Genomic DNA, 23,453 nt, shown 5'->3' with positions numbered 1-23,453 from the left:
ATTGCTACCAAATGCTGTGCAACTGAATTTGAAACCAGGATCTTTAATCAACGTCATAAAAATAAATAAAAGTCATCGAGGTGATAAAAAGATAATACATACGTACATGATTTAGATCATCCCTTGTACCCTCACCCTTTCTTCAATTTCAGTCCATTTTTTGTGAATATCTGCAATTAAAAAATTTATGAAAATATAACACAACCAATAAAATACCATAATGACATCTACATTCACATTATATTAAATACCTAATTATCATATCACCTGATGTTTAGCCAAATTATCCCAAATAATGCCAGAAGACTTCATTTAAATACAAATCATATTAGGTAACCAAATATTCACTCAGTTCACTATAAATGCATTTCATCTCTCAGTTCTGTAAAGAGTAAATAATAAAGACACATGATTAATTCAGCGGTGATTGTGAGCCTTAGAAAATTTCTACCAACTATAAGGTAACCTAAGTCTACAATATATTCTAAGACCCTTGTGTATGCTAGTTAAATGACCTAAAATTAAGCCAGGATATATGGAAACTCTGTAATTTCCTCTCAGTTTTGCTGGGAACCTTAAACTGCTCTAAAAAAAATAAAGCTTGCATTAAAAAGTTGTCTGGATTATTAATAAATCAATACTTTAGTAGTTAAGTTTTAATTTTAAGTAAGTGATCCTCAAGTCAACGGCTAAAATGATAAAATTGTTTTTCCTGACCACTGAGATGGAAAGATTATCTAACCTCTTCCTAACAGTGACGTTCACATTACCACTTGGTGCTGGTTGCATTCCAACCAAAGCCATAGAGTTTCAATGACCTATTCTCTAGGTGGCTTGTAAACTTGGGAGGATGCATATCTACACATTTCCTTTATTTTTAGAAAACATAATTTCCTTTCTGATAAACACAGGTGGATGATCAGATAAGTGCCTCCTAAAGGATTGAATTCACGCAATTAAGTAAAAATATTCTTATATATATTGGATGAATTAATTTTATACTGTCTAAAATCCAGTTGACCCAATATGTATGTCATCCATACCAATTCTGGGAGGTGGATTCATCATATCACTGCTACTTTATATATATATATATATATATATATATATATATATATATATACACTTTACTCTTCCTGGTATTAAGTCCTGGACTTTAAAGAAGTTTGAAGGAGGTGGGAGTGGGGGTGATAGAGAGTGAGGATGGTTAGAAAGGATAGAAATAGACTAAATGGGCTTTATCATGGAGTAAATGGTGTTTTATTTATTGATCTTAAAATTGGTCTAATATCTTTATTTTCCCTAAAAACAAACTAAAAAATATGCTTAATATTTCAGAATAACAATGCAAACGAAACCACTTATGTGACAATGAACAACACTAAGGAGTAGAAGAGTGGTAGTAGGCAAAATTAAATACCCTTTTGAAATGCTTTGGTAAGTGCAGTTTGATGGAAAGTCTTCTAAGCTAGTTTCTCTCCTCTACAGAATATGAAAGAGTTGTTAAATGTCAGTGATGGGTGTTAGGTTTTTGGAATGGCAAATCTAATAAATACATGTTTCTGGCTGGGAATCTACAATTTTAAGGGTTTTATTGTTTATAAATTCATAGTCTCAATGAATGAAAGGCTGATTATTCTTAGGGGAAAAAAGTCATAAAAATTAACAAACTAGAGAAAAGAAAAACAAGTGGGTAATACTATTTCCACTACAATGTCTCACAATGCTTAGATTTAAAAGAAATTATTTAAGAGTCCAATGAAATCAATTATAAATTTCATGCTTGGAAAATATGGATTATTAGTAGGATGCATTCATAGATATTTAAGAATCTCTCTACTATAAACAGCTATATATATATATAATCAATTTGATTCACATTATTTTAAAAACTCAAGATTTTCACAATTCAAAGTATTTTCATTCTTGCTAAGATGAGGCAAAATGTGAATCCTCCATTATTGGAGATATGTATATAAAAAGGTGAATTTACCATGTCATAGTTATATTAATGACAACTACCATTTTCAGACATGTACTATGGACTTGGCACAGTGCTGAGCGCTTTATCTATCTCACTGTATCTTTTCTACAGCCCTGTGAGGCAGATGTTTATTTTTGCAGAGGACAAAACCGAAACAGCAAATTTAGCAGTTTATCCAACATGCAGTAGATAGTAAATAGTGGAGTGAGACTTTTAACTCAGTACATTGATTCTGTTCTTCACCACTACATTACACTATCTAAAGTCCCAACTGACCTAATACATATGTCAGAGTGATTAACTATACAGATGACTATTAGCCGTTCAAAAACCATGACAGCGTCCTTAAAAATTAGAGTGACAATATACCACATTGGGTGCCAGAACTTTCTGGACTTCACTTTTGACCTATTGGGCTGAGGCAAATTGTCATAGTTGTTAAATTTGTGATAACGCTTTGCATTTAGCGAATGCCATAAGGGTGGTGTTGACTTTACTCGCCAATTATTCCCTACCACACTACCTATGAGTTACTGTATTATCATTATTTCCTGTTTCTAGAAGGAAGCAAACTTTAAAACGAATATTATAAAGATGAATGAACCTTTGACAACTGCTTAGAAGAAATACGCTTTCAAATTTCTCCCATCATCTTCAACTATTACCCGGCCCTCCTTCATTATGAAATACTATTAAAGGTCTAAGTTATATCATAAGAAGATACTAATTTCTGCCTTCAAGAAACTCATCTGGGATAGAGATATTCTCCAGTTTCCAATCACAACAAGCAATTCCATATCAAAAGGTAAACACAGGATAGTATGTTCAGAAATGTGCATCCCTGCATTTGATTCTCTGATACAGTCAACTCTGTTGTGAGGTCACTTGTTTCTGGCTATGGTCATTTTGACAGTGGTAGGAGTCTGGAGAACATGGTGAGCAGAGTCAAAGAATGTGTGAAGCCTCTTTCAAATGGGTGTTAAAGGAACACAGTTAAAGCTCATGTCCAAAAAATAAAAAAAAAATTAAAAAAGAGGAAAGGAAGAAAATCAAACTGAGAAATTATCAATTGATTTAACGAAATGCTCAGTAATACAAAGAATGCTGCCAGAAAAAAAAAAAAAAAAACTTCTTTCGTTTCTATTCAATATGCTAGAAGCAGCTACGAAAGACCAGTTGCACATGACCTCTGGAGAACTGTGAAGATCTCTTAAAATTTTTTTAGTTTTTTTTTTTTTTCCCCCAGAATTTACTTAATTTTTCTCCGAGTATTTTAAGTAAGAACAATAAGCAAAAAGAACACATTTCTAAGACATTGTTTTGAAGGTAATAAAAGAAAAACCCTTTTATTACTCTTTAAATGATGCCGTATAACATTTCAAAGTTCAGAAAACAAAGATTATAAACTAAAAGTTGTCTCAGGTCAAAATGACAGTAGGTTTCTTTCTAAATTATCAGTTAATATCTTATACTAACCTTTGGTAGTCTCTGTAACATATTGTTTTATATTACTTTGCCATACACTGATAGCTTTTGTAAACTAAGACCTACTTCACTTACTTTTAAAGACAAATGTTTGCTTAGTGTCTACAAATGTGTGCTAACTGTAGTCCCTCAGACATTCATTAGTGTTAAGAATTTGCACTTAAGGAGGACAATGGCATTGTAAATGAAAATGACCAGTAGCCAAAGGGAACATATAATTGTTTGTAATTAAACAAAAGTGTTGCTGAGTTAATCAAATTCACATCTTAATATACTTTAAAGCATTGCTGTCTTGTCAAAATGAAGACTTCAGTTTTCTGTCTCTTTGGAATTTTTTTTTAATTGGTAATGAAAACTAAGCAAATTATACCACTGAGATTTTTTTAACCCACTTAAGTACGATAAATAAGCCAAGTATGTTTTGATCAAAGTTTTCATTGGAATCTCCTTTTAACTTTTTCACCAGTTCCATAATTAACAGTTTGTACAAGCATGAGCCTATTTATAGCATTTGCTCTGCAATGCCCTGTGCTGTTGATCTCATCTTTTTTGAATTACAACATAAACACTGAAACATTACATCCTTCCCTTGGTAACTGAATCATTCATTTGAAACACCATGGACTTGATGGGATTCTTATGGGGAAAAGAGTTCTTACTGTAATTTTTACCTGAATTTTTCATTTCATTAAAGGTGAGTTCAAATTAAACAAAAGAACTTCAAGTGTTGACTGCCTTCCTAAAATAAAGGAACTGACAGGATTTTGCAGCATATCATACTTCTAGAACCTGTAGGACATTATCCAGTTTCAGTGGATTGTCTCTTAGTTTTTCTAAACCTAAAGGACTTATCAGGGTTTTTTTCTCTTAAAAAGAAAAAAAAAAAAAGCACACTGATAAGAAAATCTAAAGTTATGTCAAACAAATTACGTTTTCGTTATTAGTGGCTAGTTTGTAAATATCAAAGATCCACTTATTGTAGTGCTTGGAGCTGCATTTGCATGCTGATGAAATGCAAGTGGATGGCTGTGAACTGTAGGGTTATCTCTAGTGCAGCAGTGGGGAGCTCCAGAATCAGACAGTTGAGCATCTGACCGACTCAAGAGTCCAAGCTGCAGACCTCTTCTATTCACTTTCTTTACAACAATTAAAATATGCAAAGTGATAATTTTCCTTAAGTAGCCTTAAATGTGCGATCTATTTAAATGTGAAGAAAATTGCCTGAAGCTTCTGGTGTGAGGGACAAAAAAGAATAAATTATGCAAATAGCAGAAAAGGACTCTACCACTTGAACGCCTAATTTTCCTGTAATAAGCATACTGTTTCATTTAATTTTTTGCCTCTTATTAAAAGTGACAGTTCTTTTGCACTGTCTGATGGTTATATCTGACACAAGCTGGGGAAATGACTGCTAGACTAAATGCTAAAGCATTTTGGTAGCTTTTTTAGATGATGGTTACATTCACAAAGTAATTATGCACTGAAGAGTAGAGAAATAAGGTTTAATTACACAGTAATCGCTTCTGATGGACACCGCAGAAGTGTGAACACCGCCAGACTGCAATCCATCAATGACAAACCCCTGGCCACTTTTAATTCCTCCTCATTTGCATCATAACCTCCGCACCAAGTTGCACAAATGCTGTTAAATGTTAATAGGAGCTGTCTCTCCACTCAAAATGAATGCTTAAGCTGTTTCATTTTTTTTCTCCTCCACCTCAGACCTTCAAAACCAGCTCCTCTCTGAGAGCAGGCATTAAGCACAGAGCATGGTGCGTGGTCACTGTTGTGCTAATTGGGAGCAACACTTAAAGTTTTATCTCTCAAGCGCTAATAATGCACACTGCTGACAAACCAGTGAATAAGTAATGTACTTGGAGGAGAGGAGGGGGAAGAAAGGCATGCCTAGAATGAAAAATGCAGTTGGGACCGTTGTTCAGTGACTAGCTATTTGATTAGGCCCTGTAGTCATATTTAATCCAGATCCTTAGGGAACATAGACAAAATTACATCTTCATCTCATCAAACATTCAGCCATATTTAAGCATTCAGCTGATCAAGCTTTTATTGTTTCTCTTGCAGCAACATGGAGACAATGTTGTCCTGCATTCTTCAGTTCCAGAAGCCTGAGGAAGAAAGGCCCTCTGAGCTGTGAGCCCACGTTTCAGGGCTCACCAAGGCCCTCTGAGCTGTGAGCCCACGTTTCAGGGCTCACCGTGGTTAGGGATTCCCAGAAGCAAGGGAATAAAATAATTCTAGGTGCTATGTACTAACGTTTGAGTTGATAAAACCTCCAGCCTTCGATTCCAATTGTATGGTCCTTGATACTCAATCTTATTTTCCCTATTAAAAAGAAAAAAAAAATGTTCTTTGCTCTACTTCGTCTTTAAACTCAGTCCATTTCCTGGGACAGGTCTACATCATTAAACTGCAGATGGTTCTATTTCTATTAAGCAGCAGGTATCATTCTTGTCCTGTCAGGAGGAGGCTCCACCTGCTGCCGGCCCACCGATACTTCCAGCTGACTGCTTTGCAGAACAGGAAAGGTAATTTGTAAGCAGTGTGCTAAGTTTAACAGGAGTCTGTAAGAAGTGACAAAATAGCCATTTTCTGCATGAAGATTGAGAATTATCAACACCTTTCGGTGCATAATAGTTAAGCCTTTATCACTTGAAGAACTGCTGATAAGGTTAAGAACACTAGACAAACTGCTCATTAGTGGAAAGGTTTGCCTTTTACATTAAAGACTGCTGGGTACTGAAGTTCCTCTAGTGAGCAATACATCCCTGGCATTTGAAAAGAATGAGCCGATCGGTGTACATAAATGAATATGGAAAAGGAGACCTGGAATGTTCTAATAATATTAGTGAGGTTTTTCTCAAGCTTAGGAAATGATAAGCCTGTTAAGTGTGTTCAAAAGCTGTGTGATTTGGTAGGTAAGGCCTGAGATTAGAAGTCATAAGACCTATATTCTGTTCTATACTCTAGCACTGACTAGCTGTGTGACCTTGGGTAGGTAATTTACATTTGATGAAAGCTAGATCATAAGATGATTGAGATACAGAATATCAGGATTCTTTAGGCTGCATCAATAAATAGTCTGAATTAGCTGCAAACATCTCATGCAATATATTGGTAATAAATACAGGAAAGAAATACAGGTAATAAATACATCTCTATGCAATATACTGGTAATAAATATTTAGGGCACATTTATTTTATGCTTGCAAAGTGGATTAAGAATTAGAAACTGGCACTGATCTCATTCATATTTAGAAACCCTGTGTGACCAGGGGAATGACAGTTGTTTCTGTATCCCTGCTATATAGTTTTCATACAAATAAAAACCAGTAAATGATGACTTCCTTGGGGACTATTTATAACACTGCATCTCTAGTTGAAGCCTCCAAATAGTCATATCAAATAGGTAATATTAACCCTATTTTATGGATGAATAAACCAAAGCTCAAAGTTTAAGTCGCTTGGACTAGGACACATACGTGAGTAGCTATAGTGGGACTGAACCCAACTCCGTGTGGTTTTGAAGTTGGCATGTTTAAGCTTGTTTTGGGATTGAGTCCCATTTCTACAGAGCACCGCAACACAAACTGAGTCTGCTTCTATTCCATCTCTCTCTGGCTACATGACCTGCGTCCTATTCATCAATCTCTCTTTCTTTGGCCTACTTAACATGTTTATCAAATCCTGTAAAGGAGAGCAAGGCTTAACTTCGATCACATTAGAAACTGTTCAGCCTACTGATGATATCAGGCCAATACCGAAGAGCCGTCCCTAAAAACAAATACAGCTTTCTACTTAATTTGTTGAGATGAAGTGTAACATTGAAAAATCTCTGCGCCTATGTGAAAATCTGGGCATATCAACAGAGATGTTCTTGCCACCTCTCAATGAAGTATATTGTGAGCAACGCTCCTTTCAAACGTATGTGTACTTACGTATCATCCCAAGTCCTCTTGTGCACAATTAAGGCAAAGTGTGGTAGCCTGAAGCAAAACTGTTCTGGAACCCACAACCACGTCTTTAGAAGACTCTTTGCTCCTTCGGTGGCAATCCTTCTCCTGTGAGGGATGAAAGTCAGTTAATATAAAGGGGAAAGAGGGGGGGGCAGGAGCATTCAGCACCAGCTCCTTATTGCCTGATCAGGCTGCAGAAGGAATAGATAAAGGAAAGATTCAGAGAGGAGACTCCCAGAAAGCAATGATGAGGGAAGACAGTGTGTAAGTCTAAGAAGAAGCAACTGTACTGGCCAGGAGAGGTTTTCTGCAAGTATGCGTGCATATTGAAAGGAAAAGAAAAGCAAAAAAATAATTTTCTTCTCCTGTACCAGCTTTCTGGTATTTTAGTTATCTACATTTTGACACAAGCATCCCACCTAGCTTCCCTCCAGGCCCATCTTAAGTACTTCTGAGATATGTCAACCTAAGCCTGTCCTGTATGACTAAGCACGGCTCCTCCACCCTGCTGGTCTCTACGCCAAGGATCACTTTTCAGAATCTGTCGACAGTCATGAAGTAATCAAGGTATTTTCTTTTCCCTTGAATCACCACTACAAGGGTCTCACAATTCCACTTCTCTCTTAAGTGAGGCAAATACTGTGCTGCCAGCCTGTGGGTTAACCATTTACAGACTTCATTTTTTTCCACAGAGATTTTGCATGGTCATGTAATTAACACAGTTACAACTTCCTCTTTAATGTCTGTCTCCACATCCACATGATAAGCTCCTTTAAGCCCACCTGTCCCATATACCACTGTGTTCCCAGTGCCTAGCACAGGACCTGGAGTCCTTCAGGACACAAAAACTATAAACAACCTTTCTCAGATGGGGAAGCAAGGAGGCAGAAGAATAATACTAAAGGATCCCGCAGTAAATTCCAATAGTAAAAAGAATGAGAAGAAAGTTGTATGAAGATGTACTGGAAACGTGAGCGCTGGTGTTTTTACGAAGAAATCAGTGATAGAGAAAACTCTGGCTGTGGGTGACTCAGATCTAGGCCCCTTGTCTGGTAACCGTAGGGAATCCTACTGCAAATATGTGAATATTGAAGACTGAGCTCTACATAGTAGGAAGATATTAAAACTGGTTTAGACGTTAACAAATTTAACAAAGATGATGAAGACTATAAAAATACATGATGATGCTTAAATTGCTTATTTTCTGGTTTTAATATAAAGGACTAACCACTAACGCATAGAAAGCATACAGCTACAAACCCGGTATCATGTCATTGTATGTTAATTACTTCTGAAGTGCTATTTTTTTTAATGCAAAACACAGTTTTATATAGTCTGTTGCCCATGTTGCATAATTACCTAATCATACCTAGAGAGAAAAGTAAAACTAGAGAGAAAAACTAAAGAGAAAGTTAAGGATAAATCTGAATTCACGATTCCCAATTAAACTGAAAACTATTTGAATGTAACTCAATAGTATCTATTGATCTATACTATGGGGGTGATTTCTCAAACTACGTATTATTTGGTAAAAGTCGGCCAGGAGTTAATCTATAATTCTGTGCTAGTTCTGTTCTCTACTGGCATAATAAAGGTTCCAGGGTACTTAGAGTTCCCTGAATCAAAGGCACCGTACAAGTAGAAAGTGGTGCATGTATTATTAACCTTTCTGCGCTTGTTTCCTCATCTGTAATACGGGGTTAATGATATTTCTGTACCTCACAAGAATGTTGTGCGAATTAATGTTTGTAAAGCCCTTTAAGATCCACGGATGAAAGATGCCATAAAAGTCCAAAGGTGATAATATTATAGTTATTGAAATTGGAAACACCAATAATGTTCGGAACTGAATATATATTTGTTGCAAGGCATCCTGTGTATTATGAATTCACAGGCACTTACAGAACCTTAGTGTTTCAAAATTAATGTTTTGATATACATAGAATAAATCCTGAAGAGATATTACATGTATGTTATAAGCCAAATGACTGTAATTTGTTCATAAGTAGCAAAAGCATAGTAACAGTGTCCACATTTTTCCATGTTTCTTTATAGAAAGTACTGCAGTAGAAGTCACTGGATCTGTACTTGAAATTATGTAACGTGAGAGCAATCTACTTACACCAAGGCAGTAAATGGCATGCTACAAATGCTAACATGATTTAATGAAATCATCTGTATCTCTCTTAATACTGTATTTTTTCACTTATACTTTGAATCTAATTGGCTTATAAATATTAAGCAAAAGACACCTAATATTCCTGAAAATGAAAAATACAAATTATCATTTGTCACCTGTTAGTCTGCTTAATTTCTAATGTGGGCTTTAAGTATTTTTTTAAATGTTTAAAAAACCATTTTACTAAATCACTATTACAAAAAAAAGGGGAGAAAATAAGTTACGGTATATGGTAGCTATATTTTTGAAATACTCAAGTATTTCATGAAATATATGTATATTTATTATTTATCCACCCATTCACCCACTCAACATTTCACTCATTCTCAATAATAGTGTTTAGTTTTGCCATACACAAGAATTCAAAAATACAAGCTGTAGAACACACGTGAGCATGAATGTGAATGTATGCTTTTTTAAAGATTTGAGAGAAAGAGAGAGAGAGAGAGAGAGAGCATGAGTGAGAGGGAGGGGCAGAGAGAGAGGGAAAAGTAGTCTTCCCACTGAGATCATGACCTGAGCCAAAGGCAGACACTTAACCGACTGAGTTACTCCGGTGCCCTTGAATGTATGTTTATACGTAGAGAAAACAGGCTAGAAACATGACATCATTCCACTACCAAACTTCAGAAAAACTCCTTTTATTTATTTATTTATTAAAGATTTATTTATTTATTTATGATAGAGAGAGAGAGAGAGAGAGAGAGAGAGAGGCAGAGACACAGGAGTAGGGAGAAGCAGGCTCCATGCCGGGAGCCTGACGCCGGACTCGATCCCGTGACTCCAGGATCATGCCCTGGGCCAAAGGCAGGCGCTAAACCGCTGAGCCACCCAGGGATCCCCAGAAAAACTCCTTTTAGGAAGTGGTTGGGATTAGGCAAAGTGCAAAAGAACTTTTGTGTTTTATTTAAAACAATCTCTATTGATCTATTTTGTTACAATAAGCATGTGTAACTTTTTTATTTTTAAAAGCCATATTCACAGAATGAAAAATAGATTTGAAAGACTAAAATATAAAAATGAAGATTGATGAGATAAAACTAAAGAATTAAAGTCCGAATTTAAGCAACATAGTAAATTTATTGTCAAACAGACTGAAAAGGAAGGACAAACAGGTAAAGGAGGGATTCATTATCCTTGATCATAATTTAGGAGAATTAACATACACAAATGTTTTTGTTTTTTCAAGACACACCTTAAAGACTTTTAAAGATTTAATTAGAAGAAATGCAATTTTGTCTTTTAATCCATTGAAGCATGATTTTCAACTGAGTAGAAAAAAGGTTAACTTCAAATGATAGTGGCAAACCAGTCAAGGAAAAACAACAGAGTTCACAATTAAGTCAGGGAGTCAAACAAACGTTATATTTAGAAAGTCAAGAGCTTTGTTTTGGCTCTTTTAGAGGTTTTCTCCAATTTATGGGAGGTTCAAGGTTACCAAGCTCAACATCCAGAGCTCAAAGTCATTCCAGAGTTTATTCAATATTATAGTTCAAAGATTTAAATGTGTTATAATAAAAAAAAATGTGAAACCTGGGACTACCAATTTTATAAGTAAATTATAGTAACAGGTCACATGGGCCAGCATACCTCCAGACACCTAATAAGCAGCTAATAAGCTAATAAGCTAATAAGCAGAAAACTTCTATATTTAGAAGTCTAAAATCAGAGAACACTAACACATGTTTAAGACCTTAACAAAAATTATAAATTCTTATATGCATATTTATAAATAAGACACTTCCTAGAAAATATGAATAGGTAAATAGAATTAAGATAGCATGTGACCTGAATTCCATTTCATCTACTCTAATAATTATTATATGATTTTTTGTTTCACTTCTACTCTTTTCTTTTTGCTTCATCATATCATTTTGGCTTTTGTTACTGTTGTTGCCTTTACCTACAAACTCCTTGGTTAATATCTGGAAAGACTGTGGTGCTCAAACATAAAATACAACAAAAACATAAGAGGCCGGTGATATTTCATTTAACCTTTTTATTTTGATTAGTTACACAGATATATTGACCTCTTAATTTCTTTGGAATCTTCCAGAATTTCCTGTAGATAGGTAAATAGCATTGCACATCACTGTCATTACCGATCTCCAGCAAAATGTGTTGAACTGTAATGAAGAGATCAATTCCTGGCAGAATTTTTAGCAAATATGAATGGCCAATGAACATTAATGAATTAATAAAAATACTTAATTAGATATTATGATTATAATGAAATTAATTCATTGGCTTACTCATATGATGCAAGCTGTAGAAAAATGTTAATTCCTCTGAGGTCTACAGCTTTCCACTCACGTTACCCTCCCATCTTTTTCGTTTGTTTTCATTAACAAAGTAAAGTTTTCTTCTGTAGAAAAATTATGTGATTAGTCCATCATCTATTGAACTTCTCTCTCCAAGGACATGAAAAATATAGTAAATACCAAAACACGGTGCTTTCTCATTATTCCTTTTCTACCAACTTCACTAATTCCTTTTTGTCTGTAGACCCTTGGTCTGGTTATTCCTAATGTTCTAGCCATAATTTTTCCTTCATTCTATACTTGCCTCTAGCTTCTATGATTTCCTCCAGACTCCCCCAGTTGGTATTTCCGATCTCAAATATTCAATTTTATGAAATGTATCCTTAATCATATTCATTTGTTCATTCACTCACTTATTCATTCAAAAATTATTTTTGACTCTAACCTTGTCCCCATTTATCTCAATAAATCCTGCAATTCAAATCATGTCAGTTCCTGCTCAAAACCCTCTTATGATATTCCATTTAATTTAGTCTTTAACAGGAGTCTGTAAGAGCCTCAGTTATCCTTTTCCCTGTTAAATCCCTGATTTCATCTAATATTACTTCTCTTTCATTCTGCTCAGCCACCTTGATATATAAACACAAGGTACACTCTTGCAAGAATTTTTACACTGTTGTCTCTTCTCAGAACACTCATCCACATGGTTTAGTCCTTCACCTTCTCTAAGCTTTGGTTTAAATGATATCTTCTCAACATGACCTCACCAGCTCATTGCATTTAAAAATAAAATTCTAAAAAAAAAAAAAAAAAAAGATTCTTCAACTTAAGTACTTCCTACCCCCTTCTGTGCTTTCCTGCCTTCATTGCAGTGAAAACCCTCTAACATAGAGGATGGCAAACAATGGTCTGTGGGCCAAATCCAATCTGCCCCTTGTTTTTATAAGATTTTATTACAATAGCATCCTCTTATGTATTGTCTATGGTTTGTTTTGTACTACAAAGATAGAGTTGAATAGTTACAACAAAGACCACCTGGCTCACAAAGCTTAAAATATATAATATCTGCCTCTGTACAGAAAAAGTTGGCCAGCTCCTGTTCTAATGTATCAAAGAGCAGACATGGATCTTTCTTCTATTTTTTTTTTTTTTTTTTTTTTTTGCTTTTACCTGCAGTGCCTAGAAGGGTGCTCAGCACAAAGTAGACACTGGAAAAACATTTGTAAACAAATAAATGAATCTCCTGATATGTACCAAGTACTGAGCAAGGCTCTGAGCATGCAGTTTTGCTCTTTGTACATTATCCATGCAATCCTACCACATTTTCCTGTTCAATTTTTTTTCTCCCTACAACAAAAACTCAAAAACAATGAAGACTATTTCACATCTCTTCACTCCTAAAACCTCAAACACTCCTTTCTTTTTTTACTTTCAACTAATGACATTGCTTAATACTTACTTGAGCAAACAGAAGCAGTGAGAACACAGCCACATGATATTCCAACAACTACATACGCCAACCTATTTGTATTTGTCCCCATATGTTTGTCTTCCTCCATGTTAAGTGAATGACTAGTTCCATATCCCTCAAGTTAAAGCTCCTTTATGCCTCTCCTCTGAATAGCAAAACTCATCATAAAAGCATTTTATATTTGCTGTCATCACTTAATCACTTCTCATTGTTAACTCACTATAATAAGATTTTTATCCCAACAACTCCAATGAAGGCTCACTTATCAAAGTTACCCACAATATCTATTTTGGCAAAGTCAGTGATTAGTTATCAGTCCTCTACTCGACCTCTAAGCATTTGATCATTGCTTCCTTCTTAAAACATTTTTTTCTCTTTCTATCCTGGACATTACATTCTTTCTACTTCTTAAGCTAAAACTCCTCAGTCTCTTTTACTGTTCCTTCCTTCTCTTCCTGATCTCCAAATGTTTTGAGCATCATCTCTCTTCTTTTAACTCCTTGGGATTATCATCTATTTCTATAAAGTTGAGAGTTTAAATAAGGAACTATTTATTTTTAAAGTGTAAGCAAGATACAGAATATCATAAGGGATAATACAGTACCCTTCAATAAAGAACAGCAGAACTCTGTTTTATAATGGTGTGCTGGACCAACCCAAAGGGCTTATGAGAATAGGCTATTATATTTTTGGCAATTTGCAAGCCAGTTGTCAAATGCAGCCATTATTAAAAATTAGTCTATATAAATTTATGATTAAATAAATACTAAAAGTAAAAGTAATAAATATTGAAATCCATTCTTTCTCAATTATTTTACTACAATTTTCTATCACATATGTTTCTAGAGATTTATGTCTATTATAGCTGTATGACAGAAATAATAGATAATTGGCTGCTTCAGATCTCTTCTCAACTTTACATTCAATGATATCACATTGGTAGCTTAAAGTCAGCCATGGATGGAGAACTCACACCACAGAAGTTAGCATAGACCTAACAAAGTGATCGAGAAAATGCAGATTATACTTAAAAGTGTTTCGATGTCTGTGACCATTACATTATAAATAATAATTTTAAAACCTGGTAATATACTCTTCTAGTAGTCAAAAACTATTACTAATTTAGTTAAGAAGTCATTTATATCATTTACAAATTCCCAAACCTGTTCCTTTTGTCTCACTTTCATTGTAAGCACTAATAAAAATGAAAGCATCAACCAAAATTCATGTTGGATCTATACTTGTCAATCATAAGAGTTTGGCAAAAATCAACAAAAGCGTTCTGTGAAAATCAATTGGCTATAGGAAATTTATTATACTGCATATTTTATTTTTATTTGTAAATTATATTCTATGAATCCTTCATATTGGAAAATTTATAACAAACTTACACACTTATAAATCTGTTATAGTATGTATACATATTGTTTTTAGGGACCCAGCTGTTAAGTATCTGCTGGCATACCACTCTTTTGTAGCCTTCCTGAGGCCTGAGGGAGCAAGAAGAATATTAAGTGTTGAAAGGGAGCTCAAGAAAAAAGAACTATATAGAGAGGGCCATCTAATAGGACCTATAACTTTTGGTAGAGAGTTGCAGAAACCCTCTTTGGTGAGGGGTTGGAAATAAGAGAGATAGGAAAATAAATACTTTGACTTCATACCCCTTTCTCCCTTCCATCTCTCACCAAGGTTCCCCATTTGGGCTGAACTCAAGTGTAAGCCAAAGGGCAAAAGAGCTTGTAACATAGCCTATACAGTTTAGCTTCCTAGAGCACAGAATGCTATGGAAAATGGTAGAATGGACGTGGAGGAGCAGATGGAAGTTATTTAGGACATTCTACACCATTTGCATCTCAACATACATAATTGTGCTTAAACAGCTGCAAAACTTGTGGCCCTGAGACAGTAGTGAAATGTAGTGGGCTAGATTAATAGGAAGTAGGCCCTAATTCCTAGAAACTGTAAATGTTACCTTATTTAGAAAAAGAGTCATTACAAGTGTGGTTAAGAATGTTATTCTGGATTATCTGGGTGAATTCCAAATGCCACCACAAGTGTTCCTATAAGAAAGAGGGGCAGAAGGAAATTTGATGGGGGAAATTTGAGGAGCAGAAGAGAAAGCGATATGAAGTGATATGAAGACAAAAGCAGAGATTGGAATGATGCAGCCACAAGCCCAGGAAAGCTGGGAGTGACAAGGGCTGGAAGAGGTAATGAACAGATTCTACTACAGAGCTCTGAGGAAAATATAGCTTTGTCAACACTTGATTTTGCCCCAGTGTTACTTATTTTGGTGTTCTAGACTTGAAAACTGTGAGAGAATAAATTTCTGTTGTTTTAAGCCACCCAGTTTATGGTAATTTGTTATAGCAGCCCACAGGAAATGAATGCAACACACTAAGTCCCATCAGATTCCATGTTATCAATAGGCTCATATCAGTTGGGTCATGTTCCCAACCTGAAATCTAAAACATTAGCCATCACGAGTGCTATTCATATAAAATAGTAAGGGGGTATGAAATACAGCTAATTTACATAAAACAGTTGCTACATTCTCACTTTTGTAGCTACATCTGAGGCCTATGTTGGAACATGCCATAAGGAATCTTCCATAGGATCATAAGTGTGAGTTAAGGAAAAGGTGGCAAAGCAAGTCAAGCCCATATGATAGGAATCCGAGCCATCTGCTTCTGCAGTTTATCTCTAGACATACATGGTATCATTTATGGCATTTTCATTTTATAATAGAGTTGCTGTGTGCATTTTCAATTTTATGGTCCTATGAATTAGGTAACACTAATTAAAGATGAGCAAAAGGGTTGCATAGTCCTTTGGTAAGGTACTCAGTTTCTACCAGGTCCAATAGCAAGTGAGTGACTGCTTATCTCTTCAGAGATTAGTTTGTTAGCAGGAGAGGGCATGGCCTTACTCCAAAATTCTATGGTCTACACTATTTCTCCTATTGGAAATTGCCAGAGGCTCCATATTGAAGGCAAATGACCTTGCTATTCAGTCCATGTAGTTTAGCCTCTTGGGGTACAGAACAAAGTAGACAATGGAGTGGATGTGTCAGTCTGCCACAGATACTTCTAATGCCATTGGGTTTGTTAGGCCATAATGCCAAATCATAGAGCTTTTTCTTGCTACAGGACCCACTTAAATCTTGGAACTTTAAGGTTACTCTCTAAATACATGACAGTAGCACAGTAGCATGCCCAAATGTTTCCTCCAAAAATCCAAAAAGGCCCACCAAGCACTGTGATCCTTTCATTGTGAAGGGCAGTACAGCAAATCAGCTCCATTTTAAAGACATGACAGGAGACCCACTAGACTGCTAGCAACTTCACTAAACTGACAGCACTTTCATGAGATCTATCTCAGACTCTTTGGTACAGATGTTGCTTACTTTTCTTTTTCTTTTCTATTTTTCTTTTTTCTGAAGAATGTATGCAGCAATCAGATGTCATTTACATTTAAAGTGTCTTCTTCTCATTTAACAATTTCATATTATTCTGTGAAATAACAGAGCAGTCAAGTTCTCTCCTGACTATTTTGTGACACAGAGATGAGCTGACATAAGTTGGGCCAAGAGAGTAAAGGAATATTGATATCCCTGCCTTGTGAAGGAAACTGCTTCTGTTTATGTTTACTAACAGAGGAAAGGGAAAAAATGCATTTGTTAAGTAACAGGTATCAGGGGCCATACTGATTTCCTCTGGTGAAGCTACTACATTGGGAACATCAGATATGATTGGCATTATCACTTAATTAAGCTTCTGATAACTTATCCTCATTCTCAAAGACCCGACTTTCGCACTGGCCACCCAAGTAAGTGAGTAAAACAGGGATATTGTCAGATTCACCATCAATGTAATTGTTTAAGTATTTGGGTGGCACATCCCCTTTTTGATGAAGTATTGCTTTTGTTTTACCTTGGCAAAGGAAGACAGTGCCAGGGGCTTTAACTTTGTCCCTATTCTGCATTAGAACTTATTTCTACCAGTGAATTCTATCATGAAGTTTTTCTATCTTCACTATGAATTTTTGGCATGTAGGGGGAAATAAGGTCTGAAGTCCCTCTGGACACTTTCTGAAATGGACTTAAGCCATCTGATAACAGAGCATTTATACCAGATCTTCACAGATCCCAACTCTGACCAGTGGACCTCAGTGGTTATTTCCGTTCTCCAGGCATTAGAATTATTTAAGAGGAAATATGTATTAATCGCTAAAGTCTTATCTACTTACTTCTCCAATGCAGTGGTTCTCAAAGCGTGATCCCTAAACCAGCAGCATCAACATCACACTTGGGAACTTGTTAGAAATATACATTCTGGTGTCTCTACCCCAAAGTTATTAAAGAGTAGGACCTAGACATCTATGTTTTAAAAGCCCTCCAAGTGATTCTGATGCATACTTAAGTTTAAGAACCACTGCTCCAGGCACAATCATCATTAAATAGCTGCAGTTACCTCTGGGGCATATGTGGAGGAAGAGTCATGTGACCCTATTGCCAGGTCATTCCTTGCAAGGTCTGACCTTCTCCAGGACTCCAGACCTTCACCAGGACTATGATTTTTCTCCTCATATATATCAAGTAGCATCCTAGTTGGATGCCCTTTTATATTGTGTCTAAAAACTTCATGATCAATTAGCTGCTGCCAAAAACCCTCGAAGGTCAAAACATTCTGATTATTACTCCATCTCTGTGTCTTACTATGGTAATTTTGTCCACTTCATTTATAATAAATTAGCACTCCTACCTGGCCTCTAATTCTCTGGTTTCCTATTATTCCCACTGTCATCACGAAATGCAATTCCATCATTCCATATCCTACCATAAACTCTGGCCTAGAGAAAACAGTCACCAAAGAACATTACTTTAGTTTTCAAGGATACTGGCACCCCTCCTTATCAATGGATTCCTTAAGGTCTTGATAAGGAGTATGTTCTCGGGGCCCTCTTGGGTAATTCAAATAAAGATTGGCTGATTGGGTTACACATAATCAACCCATTCCAGTATTCCCATTTTCCCAAGACTTGATTCTTTCCCCTATATTGTACCAGAGAAGTTATGTTATTCAACCTTATTGAATGTAGGCCACAACTGATTGAGTCCAGGCTTCAAATAGCCAACCTAAACGACTATAAAACCACTTTTAAGTGCTCACAATACATTAAATCCCAAATCCTGAGTGAATAAATAAAATCGTGTCAACTTAATCCAGCCTTATATTTTTTTCATCCTTTGATGAAAAGATTTTTCATCCTTCTCATATACATTCTCCAGACTCCTATCAGTAGACCTCAGTGAGATCCTGTAAGTCTTTCGTTGTTAGGATATTTCTTCCTCTTAAACCCAGTCTTCTCCTTCTGGCTACACTAAAGTCTAATGCTCATTACCAATCTGGAGGCTTTTGGGAGAGTCAGAAGGTGATCCTAGGAAGATTAAGCATCAGGTAATGAAAATAATACCCTAGAGTCATTCACTAAAAGGCTGGTTCCCTCAAATACTGAACAAGAGGCTGCCTCTGCTGGAAAGAGATATAGGAATTCAAAGTTCCCAGCTCTGCTTTTTTTCTGCCCAAATATCCCTATTCTGACACATGAGAGCCTTCTTCCCACCAGTTCTTTTACCTCAGTATAAAAGACTTGATGCATGTAATTGGTGGTCAAATCTTCAGCTATTATACACGAGGAACAAGCTTGATCCCAGCTGTATTTTATCAAGAAGAGGAGGGGCTCCGTCAAAGCTGCTGGGACTTGATTTTTCTAGACGTGATCTCAGTTGGTATTCAATTTCTGCTTTTCCTTTTGTATACTACCTTACAGTTATCAAAAAAAGACAGTTGATGTCACCATCTTTATAATTACTGCTGTTGCCATAGTGATAAGTGCTACAACCACCTCATTGCACAACACCTTGACCCCTCTACTGGTGATAATTTAAGTAATCATAATGCCACTGCATGCCTTTGGATTACCCATGTCCCATTCCTCACCCCTCAATCCCAAAGAGAGTTATCAAAGCACTACGCAAATATGTAAAACATAATCCCAGAATTCCATTTGAGAGTCAGTTTGTAGAGCCACTTCTAGTAGCAATTACTTTATCAGTCTTAATAGACCATAAGGAAGTTGCCTGGGGAATGGTGTATTATTTTTTGTCCCAGCAGAAAACACATGGCATACTAAAAGTAAGATAATCAGAGGAGGATTTAATGAAGGGACTTTTACAAAGGTGTGAGCAGGGTGGGAGGAAACCATAAAAGATAATGTAATATACCAGAATAAGAAACAGTAAGGGATCTGTTACCAACCCTATGACTAAAAGGGTAGGGAGAGGGGTGTGGACTAGGAAGCAGGAGAAAGAAACCTGGGTAAAGAGGGACACATGACAAGAACTATGGCATTTGGCTGAGGGAGTCAGACAGCCCATTTTAATACCTTAGAGAAGAGGCGAAGGTAACAAATACTTTAACGACTCTTTCCTTCTTCCTCATTGTGAAGATTTCCCAGTGGAAGGACCTAATCCATTGTCATCTCTCATGACTAGATCAAGGGGAAGTGGAGAAGAAACAGAAGGTATCCAGCATAATATTGATTATTTCCAACTATTTCCAGCCCTAATCTTTCTAATAAGGATCAGACTTTTATACCCAACTGTCTGCTCAACATATTCCCTTAAAGTATCTACCAAATATCTCAAATTAATATTTTCAAAATGGAAGTCACTGTTTTGTCCTCCTACCCTTACTTATGCGTCTCCCTCTCCTGTCTTCTCCATTGTAATAAATGTTAAATTTTCCCATCACTGAGTTCTAAATTCTAAAATCATTTTTTATTTCTTTCTTCACACCAAATCCATTACGAAATCTTGTCACTCTTCAGTCTAAAATACATCCCAAATCAGAACACTTCCTATTACCTCAACCACTACAATTCTATTTCAAATAATGATTATCATTCACCTAGACTACTGCAGTAACCTCTCAACTTGACTCCATAGTTCTGCTCTTGCCCTCGTATACTTTATTATCCAAATAGGACCAGAATGGTCTTTTGAAAATGTAAATCAGATCCTTATTACTGTTTTGCTCAAAAACATGTCATTAAACTTAAGAGTAAAACTCCAAACTCCTTATCATGGCTGAATGCCCCATATCAGCTGACTCCTGTATACCTCTCTCTACTCCTTTCCTAACACTGGCCTTCTTATTTTTTCTTAGAAAATACTAACTTTGTTACTATACTAGGGTCTTTATATTTACTCTTACTGCTTTTTAGAATGTTTATGCTCCAGATCTTCTACTGATTCTCCTGTATCATTCAATTTTATAAGATTATGTCATCATGTCATGTCAACATGTCTCATGTTATATCCTCAGAGGTTCTTCTCTAACCATCAAATCTTAAGTAATACACTTATTTTGCTTTTTTTCCCCACTATCTGAGATTATATTCCTTATTACTTTGTTTATTCTCTACTTCTCTCACTAGAATATTAAGTTCTATAAATATAAGTCATGTGTTTATCTTGTTCATTCTTTATCTTCAGTGCCTGGAACCGTGTCTAGCACATAACAGGTACTCAGTGAATACAGTAAAACACATAATGACACTACACAGGTTTAAAAAGTCCAATCTCATAAAATAAGCACTTACTGCTGGGTTAAGGAAAGGACCAAGATAAGCTTGGGTAGCTTACTGATAAGAAGCCCCAGGGTACAGGCCCTAACAGTCAATTGCATTATATCTGATTTTATCTTATTGTGGAGAATGTTATTGGGTCTTTGTGTGTATTCTGAATACATGAATAAATAAGTGCATGCATAAACAGAGTATCAGTTTAGCACTCTCACATAACTATTCTATAACACTGTTACTTAACATATAAATTCATCACCTCCCTTCCATCCAAAAGCATGCTACTTTCCCTCTATGTATTTCTTATCCTGGTAATGGTAAAACAACCACTCAGTCATTAAGGCTAGAAATTTTCTAAACTTTTAAGCTCTATCCAGTCAAGTAAATTCAATGTTAATAATATGGCTCAAACCTGTTTCTTTTCATTTTCTATGATATTTCCCTGGCTTACAGCCAGCCTCTTGTATTAATTAATATTCCCTAATCTTATCTATTGATTTTTCTCTTTTTCTAAAATTTTATTTATTTTTATTTCTTATAGGAGAAAGAAAGAATATGAGTGGGGCAAGGCAGAGGAAGGAGGAAAGAGAGAATCCCAAGCAGACTCTGGGCTGAGCCTAGAGGCCAATGTGGGCTGACCCCACAACCCTCAGCCCATGACCCGAGCTGAAACCAAGGGTCAGATGTCCAACTGAGTCACCCAAGCATCCCTTATCTACTTTTTCTAATTCATCTTTAAAAACCATTGTTGCAGTGTTTTCCTAAACCCTGGGTTAGACAACTCTGTGTCTTCAACTTAATCATCCAGATCTTTACTACTTGCATCCTCACATCTTAATTTATCGTGCATATTCTTTGCTATACTTCTTCCATCTTGCAATTTTCTCCTTTCCTTCTTTCCAATTTAGTTTTTCATTCAACCTTCAAAGATAAACTTTAGTATTTCCTTTATAAAGCACTCCTTAATTGCCCTAGTCAGATTTAATTGCTCTTCCCCTTTGACTTTGATGCACATTGATTGTGCCTCTTTCTTCCTTGAATTATAGCTATCAATATGTCTAACTTTGCTGCAATCTTGAAATTATCTTGAAAGACAGGATTGTCTTATTCACTCTTTAATTTTCCCTGATTCTTAGCATAACACCAAGCAATATATATATTAGAAATGTAATATGTGCTTGCTTAAATGAAATTACAATTTAAAATTGGCAATTTTGCTCTATGCCATTAAAGATGATTTTTACTGACGAATTCAGAGAATTTTTGCTACTTTTCCAGTGACCTCCAAAGATGAAACATTGAGTCAAACCTCCAAAGTAGATTCTTATCTTTTAAAATACTTTCAAAACTACACATTGAAGATCTACAATAGCCTCCTCAACTGAACTGCCATTGATCTCAATTTTTCAAAGTTACTAGTTTTCCAGCTTTATTGAGATATAACTGGTGCATAACACTGTGTGAATTTAAAGTGTACAACATATTGATTTGATACACTTACATACTGTGAAACGATTACCACATACTGTGGGTTAATTAACACTCCCATCACCTAACATAATTACCATTTCTCTTCCTCCTCCTCCCCCTTTCTTCTTTCTTCTTCGTCTTCGTCTTCATCTTCGTCTTCTCTTTCTTTCTTCTTCTCCCCTTCCTTTTCTTCCTCCTCCTCCTTTTTTTTTTTTTTTGGTGAAAACATTAAGATCTCTTAGCAACTTCCAAGTATATAATACAATATTATTAACCATAATCATTATTCTGTCCATTAGCTCCTTATTCATCTTACAATATGAAGTCGGTACCTTTTGACCAACATTTCCCCATTTTCTCCATCCCCAAGACCCTGCAACCATCATTCTACTCTCTGTTTCTATGAGTTTGGCTTCAAGATCCCACATATAAGTGATAAGATACAGTATTTGTCTTTCTCTAATTTTACTTAGCATAATGCCATCAAGGTCCATCCATGTTGTCACAAAAGACAGGATTTTCTTCTTTCTTATGCCTGAATAATATCCCATTGTCAGAGTTACTAGGTTGACTCTTCTGATTCTTCATGGTAACTGAGACTGGCTTTAATGCATAGGCTTATAGACATAACGATGATGGTGAAAGTTATCAGAAACGGTAACAATCAAATCCTAATAAATAAAGAAGGATGATTTAATGGCATATCACCTCTCCTACAGTTGAGAATCTTAGTAAGTTACAGTATTTAATCAGTGGATTAAAGTAGTTATTTAATAACTCTGTCCTGATCCCATAAAACTTGTTTAATTCACTGATACTGTTGATATCTTGGAAAGGTTATGCTTTAGAGATAATTTTGGTTAGGTTAGTAAAGCTCCTCTGATGCAAGTTATAGATATGGAAACACCTCATAACAGAATTAAAGACAAAAACAAAACAAAACAGAGAGGTTAATAAAGAGTCCAAGAGTTCATCTACAGGT

General features: G+C 35.7%; 1 long non-coding RNA gene across 4 annotated transcripts in view; it reads right to left on the bottom strand.

Annotated features, from left to right (window-relative positions):
- The window catches only part of LOC102151811, a 41,675-nt gene that overhangs the window by 4,053 nt on the left and 14,169 nt on the right, over nucleotides 1–23,453 (bottom strand). For 3 of the 4 annotated variants that reach the window (XR_005384609.1, XR_005384610.1, XR_005384608.1), the window contains 2 exons: nucleotides 7,426–7,548; nucleotides 107–170 (listed from right to left, as the gene is read on the bottom strand). This is a non-coding gene — a long non-coding RNA (uncharacterized LOC102151811). Of the gene's footprint in view, nucleotides 1–106; nucleotides 171–7,425; nucleotides 7,549–18,991; nucleotides 19,180–19,801; nucleotides 19,899–23,453 lie in introns of those variants that run through there. The other variant, XR_005384611.1, reaches the window with a different exon arrangement.

The sequence above is a fragment of the Canis lupus genome, chromosome 36 (genome assembly GCF_011100685.1).
Source record: "Canis lupus familiaris isolate Mischka breed German Shepherd chromosome 36, alternate assembly UU_Cfam_GSD_1.0, whole genome shotgun sequence".
Classification (NCBI taxonomy): Eukaryota; Metazoa; Chordata; class Mammalia; order Carnivora; family Canidae; genus Canis; species Canis lupus.
This window is presented reverse-complemented; position numbering and strand designations above follow the sequence as displayed.